We start from the raw sequence: 11,607 nt of genomic DNA, 5'->3' as shown, positions 1-11,607 counted from the left end.
GAGATTTATACGTATATCTTGTGATTTGGATGTTTTTCATATTTAAAAAGAAAAAAACCACTTCTCACTGTCATGGTTGCAGAGAAAGGACTGTACCATAAGATTTCAGAGAATAAAGATGCCTTCTGCCTATAAAAGAGGAGCATGATGGACTGCTCTTAAGTAGAAGACACCGTTCATTAGGGGTCCTGTGGGGAACGGAATAGAACTAGGAATGGCTGAAAGAGAAGAACAACACAACAAACAAAAAAGAGAGATACAACATATAAAAATATTTTAAATTTGAAAAGGTTTTTTTGACATGTTTGAGTACTAAAATCATCTTGAAAATTTATTCTGAAAAATCAAAGGGGCAAAATGAAAATTTATATGCTGGATGACAGGCGAGTAAAATTTTAGAAGAGGATTTCACATTAAGAAAGTAGGATTTGTGAGTTAGAGAAGATGCTTCAAATGAAGGGAATGGAAGATGATGTTAGCTATTGAGACTGGATCTAGGAATTATTTTTCTGTTAGATATTTCATTTGTCTAATAAATGCAGATTTGAGAATCTGGTCCTGGAAATCAAACAGTTTCTAGATTCCTGTTAAATTCTCTGAATTTTTTTTGTCCATATTTAGAGTGGAGATGAATTACACAGCTTTCCTTTCTCCCTCCTGTTTTTTTTTGTTTTGTTTTGTTTTTGTTTTTGGGTTTTTGTTTGTTTGTTTGTTGGTTGGTTTTGATTATTGTTTTGTTTTTGTTTGTTTGTTTGTTTTGTTTGTGTTGTTTTTTTAATTTTTTTTTTTTATTTAGCCAGTAAGAGGCGATTATTCTCTTATTTTCAACCAAACTGAGAAAAGCAGCCAGATTCCTGAAATCCAGTCTTCAGCATTATTGGAATTTAAAGAATATTAAAAGCTGTATTGCAAGAGTGCTGGAAGTCCTACACAGAGACTAAATGTAGATTTAAAGAAAATGTCATCAGAACATTAGAGAAATACCCTTAGGAAGTTGGCTTAGTTTTACTAAAGCAGCAAAGTTACATGTGGAATCTTCAAGCAATCTTACCTGGATGTGAATTTCAGAAAAATATCTTATTCAGCAGAGTGGATACGTGCTTTATCTCTTTGTCTCTCTGCACTGCCTCCTAAGTCACTTTATCACAGTTCAACTGAACTTCATCTGGGGCAAATGGAAATGCAGCTCTACCAAAATTAAATTGAATATTTTACCTGCTGCTGTACTATGGAGAGACTTCTACCAAGATTTCTGTTCTCCAGTTTGCTTTGGAATTGAGTTTATAACACTTCCAGCACAGGTTGCTTTTGAAAATACCGAATCTGAGATGAAAACTTCATTATACTTTCCTCTGAAGTAACTCATTCTATACAGATTGCTTTTGTTTTGCTCAGTCATTCAGCAGGTGACTTCAGTTTGTCTTGTAACTCCCCTCATTGCATTAACTCTTAAAAGCTCACACTTTGGAATTTTTCCAACAACTGTGGGTTTTTTCCTGCCACGAAATAAATTTTCATTTCAAATGTGTTCAGAGATTAGCAACATGACTAGTTCAAAAACTAACACATCCATATTCTCCTCAGTTTGATCTAACATCTCTCTCTTCCTGCTGGCTGTTTTGTGTCTTGGTTATTTTCAAAGTTCTAACAATATTATAAAATTTACTGGATAGAATACTACTGTGCTGTTTATGCTTTTTCTCCTGAAAACTATGATAGTTACCATTTTCACTTGGTGGCAGACTAGGCAAAATACAAGGTTGATTCTGTTTGTTTCTAGTAAAATGTCATGGTTCAAACACTTGTTACAGATTTTGTATGGAGAGCTTAGTAATTTTTTTTTTTTTGGGGGGGGACAAATCAGCATATACTTAAACTCCAAGATATGTCTTACCAGTGTGCATCCACACTCAAAAAAAAAAAAAAAAAAAATCTATCTCACTAGCTCCATTGAATTTGAGGTCAACATTTAATTCTGTTCCCTTGGGAGTATACTACATGTTTTTGAGATGGGACTTTGGGAACTCCTAGCCATGTCAATGTGAAAATTAGCCTATCCTGAGCAAGGAGGACATCCTCATCATGCCTATTAGTATGAAAACCCATACTATAAATCAAATATTTAGAAAAAAACTCTTCCACCAGTTCTTCCTCATTATTTTATTCAACTTTCACTACAACTCACAATTGGTTTTCAAGGTTTTTTTCCAGAGTTCTGATGATTCATCTAAACCTGTTTCATGCTTAGCACTAATTGAGATTGATTTTTTTTACTTATGATGTGCCCAAACTGAGTGTTATTAACATCTGAAGAGAAAAATTTAAATCTGAGTGGAAAAATCACACATTATCCTTAATTTTCATTGCACTGAAACACAGAGCCGATGAAGACAATTTGGGAAACCTGAGCTTTTCAGTCTCTTAAACTTTGTGGGTTTATTAAACTAGATCATGCTCTCTGAAATTTCTACCTTATTAGTGGTCTAATATGCAGTATGAAAATAATCTACTGTGTGAGGCAAGAAATAGAAGGAAAGGGGTTCATTATGCAAATGAACCCCAAAGTGTTCAGGACTAGTGACTTCTAAGTGCTTAGGAAACTGAGAGATTCCTGTAGCAAAATTTTTTTTTGTGTCTCTCATTGGAGAAAGCATAGATTGACTGGATTTGGCATAGCCCTTTCCAAATCAAGTAGGTACAAAATTGCCCTTAAAGCTAGAAAAAAAACACTCTCTGTAAACAAAGATATAATTGTATGAAACTGCATCATGTGGGTGCAGATTGGAAAATGAAAAGCAGTCTTTAAAACATGGACATGATCAGTGTTTTGAAGAACAAAATTTGTCCTACAGGAGGCAACATTAGTTCTATTTGATTGGATTTCAATCAGTTATTTCTTACTGTTTTCAATAAGAAATTTTTTCAAGGTTGTAAGCTACCCGAATCTCTCCTGTCTAGGGTTCTGCCTGGGCAGACTCTGAACTGGCTCCTCTAGTTTTTCTTTCAGCTGTTGCTACCAAGAATGTAGAAGGCCTCAGGTAAAGCCCTGATGCATTGATCTGCAGACCTTCACTGAGAGCAAGAGGAAGCACCACTTCTCCAGTAGCCGTTCTATAATACACATTTTTTACTTCAGTATTTTCAGCAGTCAGCAGCTTCTTTTAACCCCTCATGACCTAATTTAGCTAAACTAGGACTCTTTAGAAATCCTTCTGTGAAATATGATCAGATTTATTTGGTTATTCTGTTTTTTGGTTGTTTGTGTTCATTGACAAAACTGAAAGACCAAAAAAGAACTGAACAATGCAGAAAAAGAAAAACAAAAGGAAGGCTGAAAGCACAAAACAGAGTTTCATCACTTTCAAAATAATGTGTATTTTAGTCTATCAATTTCTCAATTCAACCTTAGTTCAAATCATATTTTTATTACATTAATTGATGCATAATTTTGTTTAATTTCATTGTTTACAGTTTCTACAGTGTGAAAGGGAAACAGTTTGTTCTTCTCTTACACACTTCAGACTTGATTTTCATAGGTGCTGAGCTCTCTAGATTTTAACTGCCATTGCTGGAACATCTAGACTACTAGATATTTTACCAATAAATAATCTGATCTTCAGAGGTGAATATGATCTATAAAGTATTTTATAGAATCAGTAATACTTTATAAACTTGAATAAAATCAGTATCTGAAATATGTAAACTGCGTGTTTTGAATTTCAGGTTTTTTACATGCCAATTCCATCTTGGTCACACCAAATTTTCTTAGAGGGAATAACTTTCTTATGTCAGGATTACACGACAGAACTAGAGTGATGTTCAGGACAGAGCTGATCTCAGAGAAAGAGCAGATTTTTTTCCCCCTTCTTTGTGAAAATTTTTAGCAATTTTAGCCTTATTTAACATTCTGCTTGCCTCAGGTTTCAATTATGCAGATGTCCACAGTACTTTTCCCTTTGAGCAGACAGCTTGAATCTGAATCAGATGACAGCATGGTTGAACAAGGTTGTCTCAGGACAATGTCTGTTCTGCTCTGGACATTGATGAGCAAGATACTGCAGCTGCCATAGACCTGCCTGATAAACCACACTTGCTTATTCTATTGCTCTCAGGAATATAAAAACATCCTTTACTATATAAAACTTCAGAAAATCAGGTAGAAGATTTTTTTTTTAAGGGCTAAGAAGCACTTTGAAGAGGTCAGCTTAGATCTCCTCTTTTTTTCAATGCTTCCTGACTTAATTTTATTTATTGTTTTCCACTGAAGAGTTAAAGATTGATTTTGGTGCAACACCTTCCAGACCCATTAGTTTAAGTCTCTAGTCTTCAAAACTACATTTGATCTCTATTGTTATGTGCCATGAAGCTTGGCTTCATTTAGGATTTGTATTTCCTGTGAGAAAAACTAAGTATACCTTGTATGAAGGAAAAAAAATAATTAAAAATAGATATAATTAAAAAAAAAAAAAAAAAAGTGCAACCAGGGCATTTCTATTCTGCATTTTTTTCCAGTTGGTGATAAGCTTGACTGTCTCTCTCCCCCACCCATGCAAACACTGAGCTTTGTTTCTGTAAGTCACAAATGGCATGATTTTGCATTTCTGCCTGCTGCTTTGGGTGAAGTAAAGCAATGGGGTTTTGCAGAGCGGGGCAGCTGGGTGAAATGTTTCTTGCTCTCTTGACTGTTTGTTTCTCTTTCAAAGTGAGTTGTACTGATCCTTGTGGGAAGGAAGAAGATGGTGGTTTTGCACAAACATTCTCAGCAATTATTCTTTTCTTTGGCAATCTTGGAATTTCCCTGAAGGCTTTTGGTTCTTGCAAGTCCTCTGATATGGGTTTTTTTCTTCAGTTTATTTCCTAAGTCTCCAAGCCTTAGCCAAACTTGGTCACTCTCTTGCAGAAATATAATGGAAAATTAACCTTTGACCCATCCAAACCCTTTGGAACACCAGGGCTGTAATAAACTACAAAAAGATGTGGAGGTATGGCTGCTGCTTGCCTCTGGTAGATGGATTTTATCAGAAAAGGTAGTGGTGATTTGTATCACTCAGCCACACCAAGGTTATACAAAGAGCAGCAAAGCCCCAGCAGCATAACAGTCGGTCTGCTCTTAACCTCAAACCTTTATCTCTCACAGCCAGCTTCCTCCCCACACCACAAGCACCACGTGTTATTTTACACTGAAGCAACACTCAGCAGCTGAGGTCTATCTGCCCAAAGAATGGAAAAGCAAAATGAGGGTGACACGAACACAAGATGGGTGGACAGCACAAGGACTAACAATTATGGAACAAAACTCTTACAAACTAGCGCCAGTCTACTATCTGCCACAGTGTGAGCTTCAGAGTGGTCAGGATGGGCTTTTCCTCAGTCATTTCTTTTTGCCCCAAGCTCTCATCTTCACCCCTAGGTGATAACTGAATTTGTTTAACAGCTGCTGAATGAAATGAGAGAAAGTTAGAGGAATCAGAGGGTGATAGCACCTGCTCCAGTCTGCCGGAAGGCACCTGTGACTAAAAACAGTGTTCCCCCATGCCCCAAGCGGATATATGCATTGTACCTGAAGGCTGGTGGCAGCTCCCAAAAAGTTCCATTACTACATGGTCACATCACCCCACATCTGATTTGAAATTCGTTGAACCCCATGAATAAGCAGGGAAACTGATGGTACTCTTTTAGGCATTCTCTGTAACTTGTCTCTACAGGGGAGTGGTTGCTTACCTGAGTTCTCAGGGAGCGGGGTCTTCTAAAGCCTTTGGCAGGGGCTAAGTCCCTGACCATATGTGCCTGGAGAACAAAAGAAAACAAAGGAAAATCTAAAGCCCATAGGTAGAGGTTTGTCTGACTAAGATTGTGTTGGTATGTGCTATTTAATCACTAACAAACAGGACAGATACGTGGCCGTTGAGGGTTCCGTGATCAATGCGTTGCAGAAATCAGAATAGTATTTCTTTCTCTTCATCTCCTTGATATGCAACACAAAATGATAAACCATCTATAAACATGAGATGGGGTAGGCAAAAAAAACCCACCAGAGACAGCTGCACAGACTTGCAGCTGTGACACATACAGGAAATTTGGATGGAAAGAACCATTAGTGCATTGAGACCATCTCCTCGTCTGTTAGCAGGGCCAGCCCCCTTTTAGCAGACTGAAAAGGCAGCTCCTTTATGACAGATGTGGTTGACTTCAAGATTTTGTGCTTCTTAAATAGTCTCTCAGGAAAAAAAAAAAACATTTTCAGATATCAATCTCTGCCTCATCTTTTTTAATTTGAACTTGCATCTATCCTGCAACAGAAGCAGGCCTATCCTCTGTATTTGAAGGACCTGTCAAGCTACTATTTTGCTCAGTGTTATCCAAAAAATGACCATCAGCTGCATGACAAAACCCATCCTAGGGCAGGCACATGATGACTAGGAACAACTATTTTGCAGCCAATTTGTTGAGTGATGTATGCATGCCTTAATCATTAGAGAAATTAAATAGAACGCATGACCTACATGTCTCCCTCCCTTCAAGCCTCAAATACTACAGTTTTGCTTTGCAGACCATCTGCTTATCCTTTTAGTCCCTTAGGAATGGAGAGTATTAAACGGTTGATAAACACAAGCTTAAACTTTAGAGACTTGTGACAAATCTGTACTTGGGTCATCCTGATTTCCTGCTCATAATCTGACCAATTTCAAATCAGTTCTGAGGAAAAAATCAAAAATAAATGTTCCATGTGTAAATGGATAAATTTCATGGACATTCAGTGTGCAAGAATATTCAATCCAAACTTAAAACCTTTTATTTTACCATATTATAAACTACTAAAGATACAGAATGGAAGGTTTTTGAAGAGCCACAGCTGGAAAACTACTTATTGCACTGGCAAAATCAGAGCTCTGAAGTCTCATTTGGCTCTTAAGCCCAGTCTGTCATCTGCTTTATCTTGCCAGACATAGAAAACCATGTGTTTTCTGTCAAAGTCCCACAGCAAACCACGTGGAAAACAAAGAGCTATAAATAACTCCTCCCCAACATGAAAGGTGACTAAACTACTGCTTCCAATAATATCACCCTCCAGACCCCTAAAATTTTCCTATGTTTTTACCTTTATATTAAAGCCACATTGCTGTGCTCTTTTCCTGATTACATCTTTCTCAAGATTTTGTCCTATTACCTTTGGTGTTCTCTTTCAGTCTTCAAATACTTGCAAAAATGTCACTTTAGCTATCTGTAACCTCTGAATTACATTTGTTGAAAGGTAGATTTTATAAAAGAAAACGGAATAGCAAATTCTGACTTAGGAGAGCATGATCCACTGCTTAGGGTCTGGCTTGTAATCTAGGATATTGGGTTAATTTTCTGGCTCCTTGACTCACTAGCTGGCCACTTGCACTCTGTATGCCTTTATTTCCCTGTTGGTCATGGGAGGTATATGTTTAGTGACTTGTTTGAAGTATCTAAAGAAGAGTAAAATCTTTGAGATCTGTTAATTAAAAAAAAAAAAAAAAAAAGCAGCAGTATCAGCACTAAATGCTATTATCACAAAAAAAAATCAGCTGAAACTCTGCTACAAATCTTAAAATCCATGCAAGTTGGGAAAAAAATAGAGGCAAGGATTTGCTCCCACTGTCACTACTATCATTCACCCTTTTTCAGTTAAATGCCCTACATTTAATGGAAATTCAGTGGCAAAAGTGGTGCCAAATTTACTTAGGCTCACTGTTTCAAAGGGTGCCAAATTTACATAGGCTCACTGTTTCAAAGGGATGATAGTTCAACAGGCAATGATATTCCACCACTTTTACAGACATCTGTATATCAGTGGTACAAAAGGATGTTTTCTCAATAGAATTGGGATGGGTATGTATGAAACTATGAGATACATAAAGCACATGATAAGGAAGTTTATGCAGAGTTTTATGGTCTGTTTTTAGCTAGCCACTCAGTAATGACTATGCAAGTATTTTAAATTTTGTCCTGTGTTTTGGTGTGCCACGAGACAAACAATGATAGTTGAACTGAGAAAGGAGGATGATTTCATTTGTTGTTAAAAAAGAATTTTTTCACATGACTTAAGTCACACACTTAATATAAGTCAGTAGCATATTTTTAAAATTTATCTTCTTTTCTCTCCAGTAATTTCTTCTATAGGTTCTGTCATTCAAGCTAGGTTACAAGATTTTTTATTGCCAATGTGTAATTTAGCCAAATGTTGTTCTCACCTACTGCTAAAATAGCAACAATAACAATTTTGTGATGCATTGAAAATCAATGATTTGTGTTGTCTACATTATGTCATAATTCCAGAGTAACTTGGTGTTTTGAATTCATTATATATTTTGATAATTCTAGGATGAGTCATAATTCATGGGGAAGACTCAGTAAATGAAGAACTGAAATTTTTATTGCTTTTCCATAGTTTCTTTTAGAGTATAACTTTGTTTGTTTGTTAGCTAGTTGTAAAACAAAAATTTGGAAGAGAACAGAAAACGAATAGGATTCTCTTGAAAGAAATTAGAACTCTCCTGTCATTTGTGAATTAAATTAGGTAATTTGTGAACTTTTCCAGATTTTTAGAACTGATGTCATACTTTCAAATTGCATTTCTGCATGAGATCTATAGGTATTTTTTCCTGATAAATATGTTTATGCAGTCAAAGTCTGGACATTTCTCCTGAACACTTTAGCAAATCTATATGGAGTTGAGGTATTAGTTTAAATTTAAATCTCACTGGGCTTTGAAAAGTATTTATCTGCACATCAAACTTTTAAATGCTTAGAATTTATACATAGAAAATTTTGATCATAACTAAGTTTTTTGATGGCTTGACAATGATCTCTGGCTTTTCTTGTGTTTTGCCAGGCCTCTCACATTTTTTCTTTGACACAGCTCAGTCTTTCTCCTTGTATGTTTTAAGTATTTTGGTAACTTCTTGTCTCAGGTCATTAGTGTCTCCCTGACCATAACCATGTCACCTCCTGTCTCTTTCTTGTCTTTTGTATGTCCTTCTTCTGTCTTTCTATGTTGTCTCATGCTTTGCAAGTCGTTCTATTCCACACATCTCTTTCCGGATATGACACTGTTTTCTTTCCTCAGCATCCTGGTTTGTTAGGAATGTAGTTACAGTGCTGAAAAGTCAAAACATAGCTCACCTCCATCCACAGGTTTAGGAATAAAGCCTGCTGTAACTAAGCACCCCAACAAAATATTTTTGTAGTGCAAAAAAGTCCTCTCTGTGGGAGGTCAGCTTTTCAAGTGTACAGTGTATCGTTTGAAAAATTCCCTTGGGGCTCTGACCTTGTAGGCAGATCTCTCAGAAACTGGTTCCAAATGACTTTTCATGGTGAACTGTCCAGAAAGTGTCTGCTCAGCGAGACAGTCTTTTAGCAGGTCAGAATCAAATCTTGGTTGTATCTGTACATGTGTTTTATCTTAGCCTGAAGCAGGAGAACTCAGACAACTTCACCTAAAGTGCCAGGGCAGGAGGAGTTAGGACAAAAATCAGTGACTCCATTTTGACACAGGCAGGAAACAATGAGAGGGAGGGGGGCCTAGTTTCTACAACATAAATAACATTTTTCTGACTACTGTATCATGATTCAGCAGCTCTGATGTCAATTTACAGTAACAAAGGAGACTGGAGATGGTCTACGTGGGAAGGAGTGTTGACAAAAGCATCTTGTATAACTTCCTCTGGGCTCCTCAGCTGTGTTATCAGGGGTGGGCACCTGTGTAGCACAAGCCCAGCATTCAGGGAGCAAAGCCCCAGAGCGCTGAGAAGAGATCTGTGGCAATAGCGAGAAAAGAGGACGGTAGATAAGCTTTCAAACTCAGGATCTGTGACCTTTAGGAGACCACTGGCTCTGCCAACCAGCAAAGGCATTTGCACAGTTTAAGTAAATGCCTGAGAATAAATATAAAAACATATGGCTGGTTAAAACATTTTCTCAGCTATCTTTTCTCTATCACTACTGTATCTGACACCATCCATATCCAACTATAGGGATAGTTTTATAGACCTCATCTTTGAGGTGCTATGTCTGCATCCCAATTTTCTCCTCCTAAGACTTACTCTGAGTTGGTATCTACATAGTTTTTCTTGCCCCAGACTGCTTGTTTCCTTCTTATACTAATCCTCTCGATGTCCCTGGTAAATTTACTTCTGCTTGCATATTTCTATCCTTTATTATAGCACTAGGAAAGCATTGCTATTTAGTGGACTGCTCATCTTGGACATTGCATATGAATTGTTCTGTTTAACCAAAACGTCAAGTTTCTCAGATTACTGGTAACATGTTACTGTGAATGTTAGGTGCAATTCAGTGACAATTCTCTTTGCTTTTTTTTTTTTTTTTTCTTCTGAATCCTCTACTAAGTTTCAGTGTTGCCTGTGACACTCCCACTATTGCTCCAGTCCTGGGCTTCTTTGTCATCTAGAAAAGAAAGAAAAAAAAAAGAAAAAAGAATAAAGAAAAAAAAAAAAAAAAAAAAAGGGCTTCCCCACCTATTTTGAGCACCTCAGATGAACTTTGCTATCAATTGTGCTTTTTTTAGTGCCGGCTTTATACAACTTCTGTCACCTTAGACAAACAGAAATGGAAAAACCCTGATCTCATAGTTTTCTTCCGTCTCTGAGAATTTATTTCATAATGCAGTATGTCAGATTGAAATATAGCAGAAGATGTTCTCCTTGGTCTTTTTACAGAACTATTTGTACCAATCTACTGAGTAGTATTGTGTTTTACCCAAATGGAGACTGCACAGATTAATCAAGAGTCTGGAAGGAGACTCTAAACCACTGACCTCTACACTGTTGTGACCTCCTCGTTAGAAGAAAATTGGTCAAGGCTGCAATCACTGCATTTAGAATTTGAGTGGCCAATGTAATAATGGATCCTCCTGAATTTAAAAAAGTGGAGAATTTAATTTTTTCTCTGCTGGCTTGAGGTAAGCATTGTTCTGAACAGTAGTACTGCTTTGGAGATCCTTTTGCACTCCATTAACATCTACATTTCAGGGGCCTGATATTTAAGTCTTCTATGCATATCATGCTTTACAACTACTGCACTTACAACTCTGCTAAGTGATGGCTGCTCCACTTACAGGTTATGTAGCTCTGTACAGCCTGAAGCCTACAGTTCTCAAGGTGAGTGACAGCACAGGCCTCACTACTTGCAGTAACTGGGAATTTGAATCCCAGCACCAGGGTTCAGAATATGGCCCTCACTAGGGAGGGATGTGCAGAGAATGAAAGTGTGAATGCTGATTATAAAGTATTTGTATGCCTGCAACACTGATATTGAAACATCCATACAGAACTGCAGCCTGTACTCTGTCAACTAAAGTGAAGGAACCATAGCTGGGGCTGTACCCTGGAGACATGTAGATGTGCTACGTTATAGAAATCAGAGGTTCCATTACCAAGCACTGAAAAACAAAGAAAACCCTCTTTCATGGTCAGAACCCAGAACTAACCACATTTATATATAAGATAAAGACCATCGTGTATCACACACATAACACATACGGATACCTAGCTTGGCAGGGTGCTACTGTGACCTCACTATTTAAGTCCGAAACCTCAGTAAAGAATTCATGCTTGTCTTCTGCTA

The sequence above is a fragment of the Empidonax traillii genome, unplaced genomic scaffold, assembly GCF_003031625.1.
Source record: "Empidonax traillii isolate 1590-97213 ecotype Southwest subspecies unplaced genomic scaffold, ASM303162v1 scaffold11:size2795301, whole genome shotgun sequence".
Classification (NCBI taxonomy): Eukaryota; Metazoa; Chordata; class Aves; order Passeriformes; family Tyrannidae; genus Empidonax; species Empidonax traillii.
This window is presented reverse-complemented; position numbering follows the sequence as displayed.